The sequence below is a fragment of the Choloepus didactylus genome, chromosome 2 (assembly GCF_015220235.1).
Source record: "Choloepus didactylus isolate mChoDid1 chromosome 2, mChoDid1.pri, whole genome shotgun sequence".
NCBI lineage: Eukaryota > Metazoa > Chordata > Mammalia > Pilosa > Megalonychidae > Choloepus > Choloepus didactylus.
Window position 1 is genome coordinate 207,277,354 of NC_051308.1, and position 19,506 is coordinate 207,296,859.

Here is a 19,506-nt window from a genome sequence, read left to right on the forward strand (position 1 = left end):
GGCTTAGACAGGGAGGTTGGAGTAGAGATGGTGGGAAGGGGTTGGATTTTAGAGATTCTATGAAGTCAGAGCTCATGGGATTTCCTAGCAGCTTGGATGTGAAAAAGGAGAGAAGTCAAGGACGACGCTAAAGTTGTCTCACGTCAAATGGTGCTGCCATTTACCCAGAAAGGAGAAAAGAATGAGCAGGTCAGATAAAGGTTCTAAGGGTTTGCATTTGCTATGTTAAATTTGAGATGCCTGTTAGACATTTGAGTGGAGATCTGGGCCAGAGATATAAATTTTGGGGTCATCCACTGGTACTTAAAGTCCTGAGACCAGATTAGATCATTTGGGAGTGAAGGATGAAGAAGAGCATCCCAGGACAGGCCTCTAGGGCACTGCAGTGGCTGGAGGCGAGGAAGGGAGGAGGAATCAGCAAAGCGGGTGGTACAGGAACAAATGCTGTGGTTAGCGCCAGTAAGATGAAGATGTATTTAGCAACATGGAAGCCACCCACGACCTTGACAAATCGATTTCAGGAGAGTGGTGAGGATGAAAGCCCTACTGGAACAGGTTCAAGAGAGGATAGGAGGACAGTAAGTGGGCCAAGTGAGCACTGAGGTCAGGCTCTAGAGCCAGAGCTCTTAACAGTCACTATAAATTAAAGGGCAAAACAGAGTGATGAAAATTTAAAGAAGGGTCAGTGTATTGGGTCCACCACATGAACAGAGCAGATCTGGAAGAGAGTTGTATCAACCAAGGTATGGTGGATTTTCCAGCAGTGCCCCAAATGGAATTTTGGCCTTTCCCTGGAGAGGTGGGCAACTTACTGAGGTGAGTCATGATTCTAGTTTTGCTTTGGCTACCAGGAAACTCAGAACCAAATTTGTGCCCCAATATTGGCTACTGTACACAGAACCTCAATCTCTGATTTCCCTTATGACTCTTTTTCCCAAGCTACCCATATTGTACTAATTTGCTTTAAACACACACACACACTACCCCCCCACAAATGCATTCATGCATACACTGAACACACACATACACACACACACTGCTGTTATTTGTGTTCTCCCAAGTCTCAAAGCCTTTGTAGAAAGGGGTAATAGTTATTTAGAATACAAAGAAATGAGATAGGGCTGCCCCCTGGTGACGGGCAGGGAACACTGCAGGCACAGAAAGCCTTAATTGCCCCTGTCCTTTGGAGGAATCCGTTTCTCTCTGAGACAAGATCTTGAGATGTAATGGAGTGAGCCGGCATGTACACTCTCTGACTTGAGGGAAAATGGAAAGTCTTTCTGTCCCCATGTCTACGCCTATAAGCTCACCGATGTGCCTGTCACCATTCGTGATGTTCCTCGGGGTTGTGGGGAGGGGCAGCCTGTGATGTCATGCGAGTCTGCCAGCGGGGTCCTGCCGTCTGCAGACAGAGGGTGGTGAACAGTAGTGTTGCCGTGGGGGATGGGGAGGAAGGGAGAACAAATTTCAGAACTTGGGTGTGTCCTGCCACTGAAGTTGAGTCTTGGGAGGAAGCCAAGGGGCGGGCTGACGCAGAGGGAGAACTGTGAGGTTGAGGCACGTGGGCCTCCAGAGGCCACTTTTGCCTGGGTCTGACTGTTGGGTTGGGAGGAGACCGAGTGTGCCTCTGAGCCCCGCGTTCTGGCTTCCGTCTGCGCCTCCGGTGGTCCCAGCCTGGAGTGGTGAGGGTGTGTATGTGTGTACGTGAGTGTGTATATGCATGTGCATAGGTGTGTGTATATGTGTGAGGTACGTGCATGTGCATGTAGGTGTGCCTGTTTGCGTGTGCATATGCATGCATGTGTGAGAATGGTGTGGGGGGATCGTGTGTATGTGTGCTTTTTGTGTTCATGTCTGCACATGTGAGAGTGTATGTGAGTGCCTATGAGTGTGCATGTTGTGAGCATATGTGAACACGTGTGAGTGGTGTATGGGAACATGTGTATGTGTGTTCTCATGTGTGTGAGTGTGTAAGCATGAGTGTGCATGCATGTGTGAGCATGTACATGTGAACATGTGTGAGTGGTGTATGGGAACATGTGTATGTGTGTTCTCGTGTGTGAGTGTGTGAGCATGAGTGTGCATGTGTGTGTGAGTGGTGTATGGGAACATGTGTATGTGTGTTCTCATGTGTGTGAGTGTGTAAGCATGAGTGTGCATGTGTGTGTGAGCACGTATATGTGAACATGTGTGAGTGGTGTATGGGAACATGCGTATGTGTGTGTAAGCATGAGTGTGCATGTGAGTGTGCATAGTGAGTGTGTATGAGTGTGTGTCACAGTGCTGGAAGGGAGGCCACACATGCTTGGCTGTGGGACCTGGGTGTGTGGCAGCAAGGATCCAGTGTGATGCAGGAAGCCTTGTGTTTTGGGGCCTAGGAGTGAGGAGGGCTTGCTGCGGAAAGATGGGGGACGGGAGGGCTGGGGAAGGCAGGCCTTATGGGAGCTGCCTTGGAGCTCAAGGAATTAACAGAGGACCCAGGAAGGCGTCCAGCCCACGGCAGCTCAGACCAGAGTGTTCTCTGTTCTTCAGCTGCCCCATCTCCCTCCAGCAGCTGTGGGATGCTGTGGCTTCGGAGTCAGAAGGAGCTGATGTCCCACTGTCGTGGTCTCTTGGGCAAGTAACTCATTCACTTCTCTGAGTGCCAGCTCCCTTGATTGTGAGATGGAAACGACACAGCTTGGCCACAAAATGGGGGAATGGTGAAGTGAAAATGAGACCACGGTAATGCCAGCCAGTGTTCTTGGGGAGCCTTTGATGCACCGGGCATCAAGGGCTTTACAAGCATGGACACGTGGATTCCTCAGATAACTCCAGGCAGAGGGGACCACACCCTCCCACTTTACAAAGAAGAATGGGGAGGCAGAGAGAGGTTTGCTCCCCTGTCTGAGAGCGCACAGCTTGTAAGTGGCAGAGCGCCTGGGCCGCTGCTTGTAACCAGTCTGTGTCTGGCTATAGCGGCTATAAAGCACCCATCGCAGTGCAGGCCACATCGCAGAGCCTCAAAAGTGCCCCCTCAGCCCCTCTGCTCCTGACTGTCCCTTCAAAGAGTGAGTCCTTTTCCCACCCCTTGCAAACACTACCCTGTAGAAATTCCCAAAATCCTGATCTCTCCAAGAAGTGACAGGAGCGTTGGTTCATGTGACAACACCAATAGCAACAGTAGTAATAACAACCACAGACTGGAGTCATGTAACATGGGTGTGTGCGGTTCTTTTGTCTCACAACCATTTGTTGGTTCCTGACCCCATGCTGGGCACTAGGGTTTAGAAATGGATACAACAGTCCCTGCCCTCAAAGAGCTTATGGTCTAGGGGGACAGATGAAGACAATGCAGTGAGGCAGAGGTGGGGAAGCTCAGGGGGCAGCGGGACCCCGAGGAGGCACCGTCTCCAGCGAGGAAGTGGGGGAGCTTTGGGGGCACCTCCTTTAGCCTTCTGCTCACATCTCACGCCTGGGCAGCACCCCCTGCCCTCTGCCTCACCCTGCTCAGGCACCCTCTGTTCCGGAGGCCAGCCCAGCCCATGGCCCTTCCTACTCTCTGCTTCTTGGGTACTTCCGCAGCTTCTGTGCCCTTACCGTAGAACCGAGCATCTGCTACTTAATTTGCTTTTGTTTTTGGTGCCCGGAACCCATCTCTGCAGTTAGACTGGGTCCCCCATGAGGGCACAGCCTCAGTCTCACATTCCCCAGAGACCCCATTGCTTAGATGGCCCTACACAAGAGTGGGACACACTACATCTTTGCTGATGCTCAAGTTTGGGGTTTTTTGTTTGTTTGCAGCATCCAGGCTAAACCCCTGAGGAAATCCTAACTGCTGAGTCAGGGACCCCTTTTGCCAAGCCGGGTTGTGTTTCATGAAGTGTGTGTGTGTGGGGGTGAAATACAAATTCCCCAAAGCATTCGCAGGATTGGTGTCCAAGACACAGCTGCCATTTATGTTTTAAGATTTGCAGTTGGGGATCATTGTGAAACTTGATTGCTCTGTCGTGGGGACTTCTTAGAGTCCAACTCCACAATAAAGCCAATCAGACTTAACCATCAAATGTCAAATAGGAGCTAATGAACCATTCACAGATTTGGGAGAGAAATCAGGCAATCTCTTATTTCAGGATTATCCCTTCCAAATATTGAATCTCAACTGTAAGCAGAATTTGCTGTAAATGCGTCCCCCTCCTCACGGGGTGGGGGGATCATTGGCATTCAGCTCATGTCTCGGCTTTCTGCAGAGCTGCTCGGCAAGCCAACCTGCTGCTTTCCGGAGCGCACGCTCCTGGGGGCATCGCACTGGGAGGGAGGCAGGGGCAGCGGATGCAGGGATTCCTCCTCCCCCGTGTGGCTGAGCCCAGCCACCGATTGCTGGCTAGACGTCCCCAGCACATGCATGGCAGGTTCTCTGCAGTTCTTTGGGAGCAGAGAGACTGCATGGCAGAAGGGAAACCCTCACATAAGCCCCACAGGTGCTTGGGTGCGGCTCCAGGAGGGTAAAAGGAGCCCAGAGACAATGCAGTGTGGCCAGTCTCTCTCCTGATCTGCCACTGCTGCATCAGAATTTGTGAAGACTAGCATCTTTGCAGCCCCCCTCCCCACCCCATAGACTAATGTCCAAGCACATATGCCCCATTGCCATGTCTAACTGAGTGAGTCAAATAAGCGTAGAGGGTTTGCCTTCATTATTTTCTGGGGCAGGGCTACAATGCAGAAAGTTTTTACTCTGATCCTCATCCCCTCAGGGATTTGAGTAGCACAATGGTGGGTGACTCCCTGTGGCAGAAATGGCTAGTTGGGCATCAAAGTCCTCTCTCCCCTTAAACACTCTATAGCCATAGCTGGAAAACAGGGACTTGCAGCTAGGCTTGGCCACGTGAATAGTTTTCATGATTGGAATGTAACGGAAAGTGATGCATACTACTTGTAAACAAAGGCATGTAAGGGTCAGTGTGCTTAATCCGTACTTGTTTTTCCCTTTTGCTGGTTGGTTTCACATACTGACAAGGCTGGGGGTGGGTGGGCGGATGGGGGGGTGGGGGGTGGTTTGGGCAGAGTCACTAGATGGAAGGAGTCAGGTCCCTGAATCAACACATTGAGGATGGGGGCCACAGTAGATGGAGTGCACTCACGATCCCATTTCGCACACCTCCCTGTACGAATCATCTTGTCATGTGACCTTGGGCATTAAACTGAGGCAGAACTGATGGCATGCCAGTTCCAAGCCTAAGTTTCAAGAAACTTGCATATTTCTGGTTGTTTGCTTGCACCTCTGCCATCTCCATAAGAACATTCCTGACTGGTCTTGTGGAGAATGAGAGACATGGAGCAAGCCAGGTCACCCCAGTTGTGCAGCCAAGGCCAGCCTAGACCAAGCTTCACCCGGCAACTCAAAACGTGTGAGTGAGCCCAGCAAGATTAGGAGAGCTATGCAGCTGAGCCCTGTCTGACCCCAGATACCTGAGCCATAATTGCTTATTGTTGTGCACCCTGAAGTTTGGTGGTTGTTAGGCAGCATTAGGGCAATAGATGACAGAAGCAGTGGTCTACTGCCTTAAACTGTTATATGAGTGAGAGATAAATTTCTATTGTGATTGAACCAATTTTTTGAACTCAATTTGGAATTGATTTGTATTAGCAGTTTAATTTACCCTAATTAAAAAACTCCACTACTTCTATGTCTCCCCCATTGCTTCAGGATGAAGGATCCAGAAAAGTCTGGCCACTAGATACCTCTCCAGCTCCATCCAACATGTCTCTCCCTTCTCTTTATACACACTAGTTGCATTGGATTTCTCTCAATTCCTCGAATGCCCCAGGCAGTCTCTAACACCATGACCTTATCTTATGCTCTTCCCTCTGCCTAGGACTTATTTTCTGTACTCCACCACCACTACCACCAAGCATACACAAAGCATAGCTAACTCTCAGTCAAAACTTCCTTCCTTCCAGCAAGTTTACCTTAATTCCCAGAGGAGATTGGTCTCCCAATAAGATGGTCCCAAAGCCCTCTGCAGCTCCTCAGTGACTTTGAGATTATTTGCCCAAGGTATATTTTCCCCATTGTGAGGGCAGACACCATGTCTTGTGTACTCGTGTTGTGTCCCTACTGTCTAGCCCAGACCTGTACTACTTCTTGAAGGAATGAGGTGGTATAGGTGACATTTTCTAGAACAGTGTTACCAAGCTATTTCAACAGAACACCTTTGAGCTTGCCAGGATATATTAGGCACCCACTTCTCCTCCAAATACATTGTCCAGTTGTCTGTTCATCTCCCTCTCAACCTTCCTCTCTGGCTCAGGCTCTGAGTGGCCATGTAATAAGATGGTATGGACTGTGCAGCAAGTCTGCTTGGGTCCAAATCCTGGCTCTATTTCTTATCAGCTTCAAGAAACGCAAAGTTCTTAATGCCTCACTGCCTCAGTTTCCCCTTCTATAAAATGGAGGATAGGAGGGTACCCATCTCATAGGGCTGCTCTGAGGAATAAATGAGTTAATATACATAAAGTCCATAACACGAGCCTTGCACATGGTGAAGGCTATGAAGGATAAGCTACTATTATCCAAGGGCTGAGACTAAATTTTATTTATTTTGTTTTTGCCCAACACAATGACAAAAAGAATGTGTTCAATAAATGATTTTGAATGAATGAATCCAAAAAAGTCATGCAAATAGTAATGGAGAAAAGAGATCAGAATTTATATATTGAAATAACTATTTTACTCCAAAGTTGTCTCCTATTCCACATATTCTAGCAATGTTTCCAGTGCTCAAATCTGGGTTGGAAACAATAATCAGAGAAAATACTCTTATGGCATATTTGAGCTCCACCTGGGCCCCCAGCTTGATCCCCCCTCTTGCTTCCTCAAAGGCTGAAAATTTGCCTCCATTGGGGCTTCCTGAAGAAAGCAGCACAAGAATCAGCAGTGACTCCAAAATTTTCAAATATTGTTGACTATTCCAAGAGGGCACATCTGAAGGGGTAGTATTAATTCAAATATGTTCTGAACTGTTTATTTTTAAATTCAGCATATTGTTGATATATATAATTCCCAGTTGTCCTAGTTCCTGTCTATACCATGATTTGGAAGAATAATTGGCAGAAAGTCGGGATATTATGACCTTGCTGGAAATCTTCACCAGCTTATCAACTCTCAGCAGGGGCAGAGTTTTCAGTGGTTTACATGTATACACTTATTTAGTCCTCATAACACCTCTGTAAGGTGACTCATTCCCACTTTAGAGAAAAAAGAAACGGAGGCTCTGAGGGATTCATTTGCCCAAGGTCACATGCCTAGTAACTGATAAAGCCAGGATCCCAAACTAGATCTCTCTAACTCTAGACCACATTTTTGAGACAGGTAATGTATGTCCTGGTGGGTTCACAGGTGTCACATTGAAAAGGCTTGGGAGACACTGTCCTAGAAAACCTAAGCCATGACAGCGTAATATTTGAAAAAATATTTTTGGAGTGCCTGCTGTGTGTCAGGAAGTTACAGGGAGGCAAGAAGGATATTCTAGCAGGTGCAGCTGTGGAAGTGGACCAGGCTGCCTAGTGAGGCCGGGGCTCCCTCTCACCCTGAACTGAGTCAAGTGTGGTCAAGGTGAGTTTTGTGTTGAGCAAAAAGCTGATGTGAGTGACCCCCAAAGCTCCACTCTGTTCTGAAGAGTCTATGCCTATGCCTGACTGGTATCCAAGAGGCCTTTGAACTGTGCCAAGTTTATGCTTTTGAGCAGAGCCAAGCTTACTGGGGGTATCCATGCAGGAGAAGGTTCCCCCCATTTGAAACAAGGTCCCATAGTAGGTCTGCAGTTCTGTACTTGGATGAATGGACAAGCAAGACCTGGAGATAGAGCACCCACGAGACTTTAGGACTGGCTGACCATATTCATTGACAAGTGGTCCTTCTTGGGAAGGGAAGCAGTGAGTGATGGCTCATAGCCCAGGTGGGGCCAGACAGATCTCAGTTCCAATTCTAGACCAGTTACTCCCTAACCGTGCTGGGTCTCAGTTTCTTTGTATGTAAAATGGGGGTAATGGCCTCACCTCCTTCTTTGGGTTGTTCCAATGGGTGAATGAGGTAAAGCATTTAGCCCAGGACTGGCTTAGAGAAAGCGCCTAACAAATGTATTTCAAGAAATGGACTATCCAGTATTTTGCCCCAAGGTAGTATATCTAACCTGCATGGAAATACTTAGCATGAGGTAATAATGCTTCTGCAGTGCTTGCTAATTGCCAGGCACTGTTTTAGAAGCTTAATTGATATCAATGAATTTAATTCCTACATCAATTCTATGAAGTAGATCTTATTATTATCTCCATTTTACAGATGAGGAAACCTAAACACAAAGCAGTGTTTCTGGAAGTCTCTTTGGAGGCTCAAATGGCAGCAGGCTGTTCAACAAGGGGTAGATTGGTTTGAATGAGAGAACTCGTTCTTAGTCAATATTGGACATATCAGGCCTAATGATACCCCAATATCTGGGAAAACACCTCACAATAAGGTGAATTTTTTTTTAATTAAAAATTAAGGACTCTTGTTCTTTAAAAGACACTGATAGAGAATGAAGAGACCAACAACAGATTGGGAGAAAATATTTGCAAATCACCTATTTGATAAAGGACTTGCAGCCAGACTATATAAGGAACTCTCAAAAGGCACTAATAAGAAAGGAAACAACCCAATTAAAAAAATTTGCAAAAGATTTGAACAGATGTTATAACAAAGAAGATATATAGGTGGCAAATAAGCACATGAAAAAATTTTCAACGTTGATTGTCATGGTATAAATGCAAATTAAAACCACAACAAGATATCACTACACACCCACTAGAATGGCTAAAATTAAAAAGAAGGACTACATCCAGTATTGGCAAGCATGCAAAACAACTGGAATTCTTATAACATTGCTGGTAGGAACTTAAAATGATACAAACACTTCAGAAAACAGGTCAGCAATTTCTTAAAAAGTTAAATAGAACTTGGGCCAGTTTGAATGTATTATGTCCCCCAAAACACCATTATCTTTGATGCTATCTTGTGTGGGCAGACATATTAGCGTTGATTAGATTGTAATTCTTTGATTGAGTGTTTCCATGGAGATTTGACCCACCCAAATGTGGGTGATGACTCTGATTGGATAGTTTCCATGGAGGTGTGGCCCTGCCCATTTAGCTTGGGCCTTAATTAGTTTACTAGAGCACTATATAAGCTCAGACAGAAGGACCAGGCTTGCTACAGCCAAGAGGGACAATTTAAAGAACGCACAGGAGCTGACAGAGAAGCTGCAGCTGAGAGACACATTTTGAAGATGGCTGTTGGAAGCTGACACAGACATTTTAGAGAATGCCATTTTGAAATGCAAACTGGGAGCAAGCAGGGGCCAGCCACAGAGGTTTTCGGATGTCATCAGCCATCCTTCAGTGAAGGTACCCTATTGTAGATGCCTTACCTTGGATACTTTATGGCCTTAAGACTATAACTGTGTAACCAAATAAACCCCCTTTATAAAAGCCAATCCATTTCTGGTGTTTTGCGTAATGGCAGCATTAGCAGACTAGAACAGACCTCTACTTTAGGATCCAGCCATTCGACTCCTAGGTATTTATCCAAGAGAAATGAAAGCCTATGTCCACACAAAGACTTGTGCATGATCATTCACAGCAACTTTGTTTGTAATAACCCATCAGGTGAATGCATAAACAATTTTTGGTATATCCGTACATTGAAACACCAATCATCAATAAAAAAGTAACATGCAACAACGTGAATGACTCTCCAAATAATTATACTGAGTGAAAAAGTGAAAGAAATGATACCCAAAAAATGAGTTTATCTATGATTCCATTTATATAAAATCATATAAATTGCAAACTATTCCAGAGTGACAGCAGATCAGTGGTTGCCTGGGAAGGGGGTTGAGCTGGGGTTACAAAGGGGTTAAGGAATTTTTGGGGTGAAGGATACATTCACTGTGTTCACCACCTTGATTGTGCTGACATTTCATGGGTGCGTACATTTGTAAAAACGTATCAAATGGTATATTTTAAGTGTGTTCAGATTTCGTATGTCAATTATACCTCAGTAGAACTGAAACAGACAAATCCATGTGTGAAGAGCAGGGTTTGGGAGCTTTAAGGGGTCCTGGATAGTTAAACTCACTCAGGCTCCCTCTAGGTCGCTGCCTATTAAAAAACATTTTACAAAGTTAAATCTAATACAGACCAGGTCCTGTACTAGGTATTTTACTTTGTTTTCTTGGGAACTGGGCTGAACCTGTGCAAGCAAATATTACCCGAAAGGGCATGGGCTTGGGGTTAGGGGGTGACTGCTCAGGGGACAGGCAGGACGGGCTTGGGGAGCTGAAGAAGTCCCTTCAAATATCAACCCAGTTTTCATTGAAATGTGCTGTTCTGGCCCTTTCAGAAAGCAAGTTCCTTAAACTTCCTTCTAAAAAGATGGGAGGGAGTCAAAGGATAACTGTGTGCCAGCCTCCCCAGCATGGGGTGAAAGGAGGGAACAGGAGTCTCAGAGGGTGACACCCTCGGTGTTTTGGTGTTTTCTCTGCCCCAGTGTGTGTTTGTCATTTTCAAGCTCTGCTGGGGAAGTCGAGCTGTCTCATTGATATTCCAGCTCGTCTACTTTGAGGCAAGCTCAGCAGACAGGGTTAGGGTAACAATGTGTTTGTTCACGGTCTGATGCACTTTTCCTCCTTTCACAAACTCAACTGAAGATTTTTAATGATGCTCAGAAATGGTTTGCGAAGGAAATAACTACTGGATCCCCACCCTCTAAGCCTCTCGGTGTGTGTGTGGACGGGGAGAGTGTGACGAAGGGGGAAGATACAATCCAAGGCAAGTGCCACTTGGCTCACTCCCCACTCCAGGAGCCAGATGTGGAATTCCCTCCCCTCCTGGCTTGGCAGACCAGAACTGTCTGCTGGACTCATGGATAAAGGCAGGTTCAGCATTAACGAGGGTTGTTAGTCTCCAACCTGCACAGCTGACAGTGTGGACCATGGAAAGAATGGGCCCCAGGAAGCAGGGCAGGCATGAATAAGTGAATGAATGCATGGGTGAGTCTTTGACAAGCTCTTCTAACCCTTGGCACTATTAACCTTTTTGGCCAAATAATTATTTACTGTGAAGGGATGTCTTGTGTATTGGTTAGAAGGCTCCTTGGCCTCTACTAGTTGCCAGTAGCATCCCCCCAGTCATGACAATCAAGACTGTCTCCAGCTATTGCCAAATGTTCCCTGGGGGGTAAAATCATCCCTGGTTGAGAAGCACTAGTTTATCCACTTTGGACTTCAGGTACATCGTCTGTGGAACGGCTGCACGACCTCCCTGATGCAGGAGAGTGGACTAGACCTGCACTGTCTAATATGGTAGCTATAGCCACATGTGGCTGTTGAGCACCTGAAGTGTGGCTAGTTCAAATCAAGATAAACAGTAAGTATAAAATAACACTGGATTTTGATGAATTAGTATGACACATAGTGTAAAACACCTCAATAATTTTCATATTGATTACATGTTGAAATGAGAATATTTTGGATATATTGGGTTAAATAAAATATATTATTAAAATTAAGTTCACCTGTTCCTTTTCACTTTTTAAGATATGGCTATGAGAAAATTGAAAATGAACATATATGGCTCACATATATTTCTATTGATAGTGCTTGATGTAGAGAAGGTACAAATGCTAATCAAACAATCACCAAATCAAATAATATCCTGACAAGGGAAATAGTCTGGCCGATAATGGACTGGTGGTGGGCAAGTGTCAGTAGTCAGGGGTCAGCAAAGGCTCACCTTAGGGAGTGATGCTTGAGCAAAGATCTGAAGGAGGAAGAGGAAATTCAGAGGAACCAACCAGGTCCAAACTGCAGGGGTGGAGGGAGTATGGCATGTCTGAGATCCAGACAGAGGTCAGCAGGGTGGAGTGTAGGGGACGAGGCCAGGGAGGTTGGCAGGGGCCAGACCACACAGGGCTTTGGGAGCTTGAATAAGTTTGTCTCCATCCTAAAAGCAATGGGAAACCGTGGAAGGGATTTTAGGCTGTGTGTGACATGATTGGATTTGCATTTTGAAAAGCACATTCTTGTCTTTGATGTTTCGTCTCCCCACGGACAGGTCATGAAAGGCTCTGGAACCAGACTCTGGAGTCCAAGTCCCAGTTCTGTCACTTAATAACCTTGTAACCTTGAGCAAATAACTTACACTCCCAGGGCCTCAGTTTTCACATCTGTAAAATGGGGATGATGGTGATACCAGCTTCTACTTCATGGGGTTGTTATGCTGATTAGATGAATTAATACTGAAAAGCACTTAGAGTAGCATCTCACACATAAGTAACCACTCAGTGTCATGTGATATTAAGTTCCCGAGGGGGCAGACTTCTTGATCCTGGAAACCTTGGCTGTCCTTGTTCTGGGCACATATACAAATATGTGTTGAAAAGATTTGTTTTTTTTAATATGTTTTTGTTTTCCATCAGACTTCTCCTCTCCAGGGAAGGAAGCCTAGCCAGGCTGGGCTTCTTGCCTTCTGTGCCAGGGGGTTCTGGAGAGCACACAGGAAAGAGATGGGGGCAGAGAGGTTCACAGGGAGCCCTCGATTCCAACTCCTTTCTAACAGTGGGATTCCTTACAGCTTCTCCCAATATTGCTTCCTTTTAAAGCCAGGCTAAAGAGGTGCAGGAAGAAAAAGAAAAATAAGATTCCCTTGGCTCTTTCACTTAGGAGTGCCATAGGCTGCTGAGACAAGGCAGGGATAAGGCATAGCTTTCACAACTTTATGCACATATTTGGAAAAGTCCTTGATTGTTAAGTTCTTTGACCACATTCCAAGAACCCAGCAGTGCCTCCTCGAAGGGTGACCACTGGGAGCCAAGACTGGTCTAGGATATGTTGCAAATTGCCCAAGGGTTTATAGCAACTTTGGCGGTGTGACATGTATACACAAGAGCTTGAAATCTTGAAAAGCCATCTGGGTGCTGAACTGGGTAAATAAAACAAGTACTTCTGCAGCTCTGCATGTTAATTCAACCAGAGGTTTCATATTAGTGCTCAGCCAATAGCCTGACCTGCCGTCAGTGGACAGCTTTGGGGAGGATAATGTTCCTGTTTCTTACACCAGCAGGAGGGGCAGAGGGGCTCCGGTCAGCCACGGCCAGGGAGACCTGGACTCATGCATTCATCTTCCTGCTCCCCAAACAAACAAGAACGGAATTTGGCCCAGGCTTTCTTAGAAACTTTGCTCACCCAGGATAGACCATGGGCACCTGATCCTTCAGGGATCCTAAGGGACGCTGAATCAACTGGATTCTAAGTTATAGCCAAGGGTTGATAAGAATCAGTGTGCTGCTGCAGTTACAAGCATCTCCTCTCTCTATATATGACAGTTTCCCCAGCAGAAAGGGACTGAGAACAAACCTTCTCCGTGCATGCCCTGTACTCACAGAACTTTCCCCAAAGTCCCCAGCAGACATCTCTTTATGCTTTATTGACCAGAATTGGAGTCACAGGTCCACCCCCAGACGAATCACGGGCATAGGATTGCCATATTGGCTTAGAACAGCTGTGATTCATCCCCCAGGGCTGGGCACATCGGCACATTGGACTCCGGTGGCAAGAGCAGGTGGGGAACAGCTGTTGGATAAGAACTCCACTGTCTGGAAGAGCCTTTGTCCTGAGAGTGATAGGGAGCCATCGAAAGGCTTTAAGAAGGAGAGTGAAGCAATCAGATTCGTGTTTTTAAAAGAACTTCCAGGAGACTGGAGGATAGGTCAAAAGGAGGCAAGAATAGAAGTGGAGAGACCAGTTGCAAACTGTCCCAGCTTTTATGACAAGTAAAGTCAGATAGGATTTTATTTTATATGCCATAAATACTTTTTTTTTCAGGCTTTAATATGTTGCAGGATAATGTTTAGGAAAACCTCCTACCTCAGTTTGTATATATTATATCCCCCAGAAAAAGCCATACTCTTTAATTCAGTCTTGTGGGGGCCGGCGTACTAGTGTGGATTAAATTGGAAACTTTGGATTAGGTTTTTCCATGGAAATGGGACCCATCCAACTGTAGGTAATAGCTCTGATCAGATAATTTCCACAGAGGTGTGGCCCCACTCATTCAGCATGGGCCTTGATTTGTTCACTGGAGCCCTATAAAAGTTCAGACAGAAGGAGCTCATGGCTAGCTGTAGCTAAGAAACACATTTTGAAGATGGCCATTGGAAGCTGACACTGACATTTTGGAGAACACCATTTTGAAATGCAACCTGGGAGCAAGCAGATGCCAGCCACGTGCCTTCCCACCTAACAGAGGTTTTTCAGACACTATCGGCCATCCTTCACTGAAGGTACCCTGTGTTGATGCTTTACCTTGGACACTTTATGGCTTTAAGACTGTAACTTTGTAACCAAATAAACCCTTTTTATAGAAGCTAATCCATCTCTGGTATTTTGCATTCTGGCAGCATTAGCAAACAAGAACATCTCCAAAAGTATTTTCCCTTCTGAGTAAATGGGTTATCACTCCTTTTTGCAGCCTTTAAAGCTGGGCTCAGAGACCAATCTTATTGCCCCAGAGAAGAGGAGGGAGGGTACCATCTATAACAAGGAAATCTTTGCTAGCCCTGAGTTTAAACTAGACTTTCTACATCCATAGAAAGATGATAATCTAAAACAGGAGTTGGCAAACTATGGCAAATTATTGGGTCAAATATGGTGCCTGTTTTTGTGAATAAAGTTTTATTGGCACACAGCCATGCTCATTTGTTTATGTGTGTTTCCTATAGCTGCTTTTGCACTATAGTGGCACGGTTGAGCAGTTGGGACAGAGACTGCATGGCCCATTAAGCCTAAAATATTTACTTTCTACACCTTTATAGAAAAACATTTGTCAACCCTAGTCTACAAAGGCAGACTTTAGGGAGAGGAGGCATTTTCCTGGAATACTCAAGGCTGAATTTTTACATATGGACATCCAAAGCTTGGTGGACTTACTATAGAGTAAGAAGGACCAGGTATATCAAAAGGGAAGTTTTGAACTCCCAACTGCCCACATGGTTTTTTTTTTTTTTGAATGAAATTCTTTTGAAAAATATTCACATGGCATAGGTTTTTTTTTTTGAATGAAATTCTTTTGAAAAATATTCACATGGCATAGAAACCATCTGAAGTACACAATCACTGACTCACAGTATCATCACATGGTTGTGCATACAGCCCCATGATCAAATTTAGAACATTTTCATTACTCCAGGAAAGAAATAAAAATAAAAATGAAAACCCTAATCCTCCCATACCCCTTATCCTCCCATATTATTGACCCACAGTGTTGGTATGGTACATTTGTTACTGTTGATGAAAGAGTATTAAAATATTATGGTTAACTATAGTCCATAGTTTGCTATGGGCACATTTTTTTCCCATATACTCCTCTATTATTAACTCTTCATAATAGTGTCATACATCTGCTCTAGTTCATTAAAGAAATTTTTGTGTATTTGTACAGTTAATCTCGGACACTGTCCACAAGATTCACTACGTTTTACATTCCCGTGTTTTAACCTCCAGCTTTCCTTCTGGTGACATATATGACTCTAAACTTCCCTCCTCCACCACACTCACACACCATTCAGCATACAGGCTTTTCATTCCCATAAGTTCTGCAAATTGTTTTTAAAACCTTTTGAGTTCTTCCTTATGTTTGCCTAATGTCTTCTTTATATCCTTCATCTCTTTTGCCATATCTTCCCTCAGCTCATTGATTTGATTTTTGGATTGATTTAGGAGATTTGTTTGATTAATAATTAGTTGTTTCAATTCCTTCATTTTTCCTCATGTGACTCCATTCAGCACTGTTAATTATTCTCACAATAATGTGCTACCATCACCTCTATTTCCAAACATTTAAGTTCACCCTAGTTAAACAATCTGCACATATTAAGCAACTGCTCCCATTCTTTAGCTTCATTCTACATCCTGGTAACCTATATTCTATATTTTACGTCTATGAGTTTACATATAATAATTAGTTCATATCAGTGAGCTCATACAATATTTGTCCTTTTGTGTCTGACTTTTATCACTGAACATAATGTCCTCAAGTTTCATCCATGTTGTCATGAGCTTCAGGACTTCATTCCTTCTTACCGCTGAATAATGTTCCGTCATACGTATATATCATATTTTGTTTATCTTCTCTTCTGTTGATGGACACTTGGGTTGTTTCCATCCTTTGGCAACTGTGAGTAATGCCGCTATGAATATCAGTGTGCAGATCTCTGTTCACATCCCTGCTTTCAGATCTTCCAGTCATATCCCGAATAGTGGGATTGCTGGGTTGAAGGAAACTCTATACTTAGCTTCCTGAAGAACTGCCAAACTGTCCTCCATGGTGGCTGTCCCATTTTACATTCCCACCAGCAGTGAATAAGAGTTCCAATTTCTCCACATCCTTTCCAACGCTTATAGTTGACTGTTTGTTTAATAGTGCCATTCTAGTAGGTGCAAGATGTTATCTCATTGTGGTTTTGATTTGCATTTCCCTAACAGCTAGTGAAGCTGAGCATTTTCTCATGTGCCTCTTAGCCATCTGTATTTCCTCTTTGGAGAAATGTCTATTCATATCCCTTGCCCATTTTTTAATTGGGTTGTCCTTTTATTGTTGAGTTATAAGATTTCTTTATATATGCTGGATATCAAACCCTTATCAGATATGTGGTTTCCAACTATTTTCTCCTACTGAGTCGGTTACTTTTTCACCCTTTTGGCAAAGTCCTTTGAAGCATTGAAGTATTCAATTTTGAGGAGCTTCCATTTATCTTTTTTTTTTTTTTTCCCATTGTTGTGCTTTGGGTGTAAAGTCTAAGAAACTACCACCTATCCTAGATCTTCAAGATGTTTCCCTATATTTTCTTCTAGGAGTTTTATGATTCTGGTTCTTATATTCAGGTCTTTGATCCATTTTGAGTTAATTTTTAATAGGGTGTGAGACAGAGATCCTCTTTCCTTCTTTTGGTTATATATATCCAGTTCTCCCAACACTATTTATTGGGAGAGACTGTTCTGTCCTAGTGTAGTAGGCTTGGGAGCCTTATCAAAAATCAATTGACCATAGATCTGAGGGTCTATTTCCAAACTCTCAATTCAATTTCATTGATCAGTATGTCTATCTTTATGCCATTACCATGGTTTTTTGACTACTATAGCTTTATAACATACTTTAAAGTCAAGAAGTGTGATATCTCCCATTTCATTCTTCTTTTTCAAGATGTTTCTAACTATTCGAGGCCCCTTACCCTTCCAAATAAAATTGATATTTAGCTTAGAGATATTGACTTTGAGGTACCTTTGCAGCATCCAGTTGCCTCTGCCTAACAGGCAACTGGACTCACAAGTTAGAGGATCAGCCAGGTATAAATGTGGCAGTTAAAACCAGGAAAAGAAGAGGGATAACACAGGAGGAACCTATAAAGGAAAGGGGGAATTTGTCCAGGGACAGAACCACAGGAAGTGACAATATGCAACTGACACTCTAAAGAGAAGATCACAAAGGAGATGGAGAAGGCTTATATAAGATGGAGGAAAGCAGAAGAAAATTGTTCCACAGAAGCTGAGGAGAAGAGCTTGCAGAAGCAGAAGGTGTTAGGTCTAACACAGGGACTGTGCAGGATTGAGAAGTGTCCCTTGACTGGACACTGGCTGTGAGGTCACTGGTGACCTTAGGGAGAGCAGGTTCAGTGGTGATGAGTGGGAATGAAAGCAGATGACAGTGTCAAGTGGCGAGAAGGACGCGCAGACGGTGAGCAGAGAATACTTTTCTAAGAAGCTTTACTGAGTGAAGAAGACAAATAAGATGGTAGCTAGAGGGGAATCCAGGATCATAAAGCAGGATCTTTGTTTGACTCGAGATTTTCTAATACAGAAAAGTCTCATGAATACTTGTTGCCTGAGAGGAAAGAGGTGGTGGAAAGGGATAGGTTGAAGATTCAAGAGTCAGAAAACTGAAAACTGATGGAGGGCACTAGATGGGGTTGGGGACTGGTGGTAAAGATATAGGGGAGGCACAGGGAGTCGGTCTGTTGATTGACACACTAGATAAAAATAAGGTCATCAAATAGTCATCTGTCCATGGCAGTGCCCAAGAATTCTGTGTACCAAAGGGAGGTTCTGCTCTCCTGAGTACTCAAGCTGCTGGGTCTGGCGTGAGGGTGGACTCCTTTCTGGTGATGCTCTGTGCCCCTCAACAAACACTTTCCTTGATATGGTAGAACATTCAGTATGCCAGCCAGGTCTTCCATTTCCCCAAGGAGATGCCCAAAAAATCTCCTGGGGTTATCTGCCTTCCATAGGGCAAAATCACTGGCATGTCGTCTGTCAGAATCAGCTGGCTCTTCAACCAGAGCGGGGCCACACCAACTAGTCTACCATGCTTGTCTCCTCTAGACTCCAGATCAAAGTAGACATTGCCTTTCACCATCACACAAGCATGCCCATTAGCAATTATTCCTTCAATGAGAGAAGTTATCTGAGGAATATTTTCAGTTACCCTCAAGTACACTGTGGGCGGAAGAAGCTTCAAGGCTGCCATATCTTATTTAATATCTTCTTCATAGAGTCTGGCAAGAGATGTGGGTGGCATATTCATCTCATTGGCTGTTTTGATTATTTTATTATCCACATCTGTAATTCCCATCACCATCACTAAGTTGCATCCAAAAACCTTGGTTAGGATCCTTTGAACTGTATCAAATCTAACACATGAGCAATCATGGCCAAGGTGTGCATGATCACACACAGTTGGTCCACAGCTGTACCAGGAGGCAGCTTCTGCATTGCCCACTATTAAAGGGACTTTCCTTCGGGTGAGACTGTTGAAGACCTTGACGCTGGTGTCATGGCCCCAACGTTGCAGCCAGTCCTGCCGGCGTCGCCCAGATGAGCCCGGCACGTGGGCTGCCCTCACTCCCCAGGTCTGAGACCCAGTGCAGCCAGGAAGAGCAGGAGCCAGATACAGCTGAACCAGAGCCGGGGAGTAGCAGCCCTCCACGTGGTTTTGGGGGGACTTCAGGTACAATGGGGCGGTTGCCCTGCTTTTCTAGACATACTCTGCAGGGACTTGAGACACTCGGAAGAGTCTTATATTTGGCCTGGTGCTGCTCCATCATGTCTTGGTCACAGAACAGTAGGAAGGTGGGTCTGAGAGCAGCTTCATCTGGTCCCATATACCCCAGTCTTTGCTTGGACAACTTAGAAACTTCAGGAAGGCTTCCCTGGCCCCAGACATCACTGGACTAAATTATCACCTTCCTTTATATGCTTACAAAGAACTCCAGACTTTCTTTTTCATAACCCTCATTATACCTGTAATTCCTCATTCAGTGTCTATTTAGCCTACCAGATTAATTCTATGAAGCAGGGGGCATTTCTTGTTTATGGTTTTATCCTTAGTATAAAACTACAGTGATAGCATTTAGTGGGTATGTAATGAATGAATAACTTG

General features: G+C 44.7%; 1 pseudogene; it reads right to left on the bottom strand.

Moving 5' to 3' along the window:
- Nucleotides 1–4,203: 4,203 nt before the first annotated feature.
- On the bottom strand, nucleotides 4,204–19,228 carry LOC119514178 (annotated as a pseudogene).
- Between the last annotated feature and the right edge of the window lie 278 nt (nucleotides 19,229–19,506).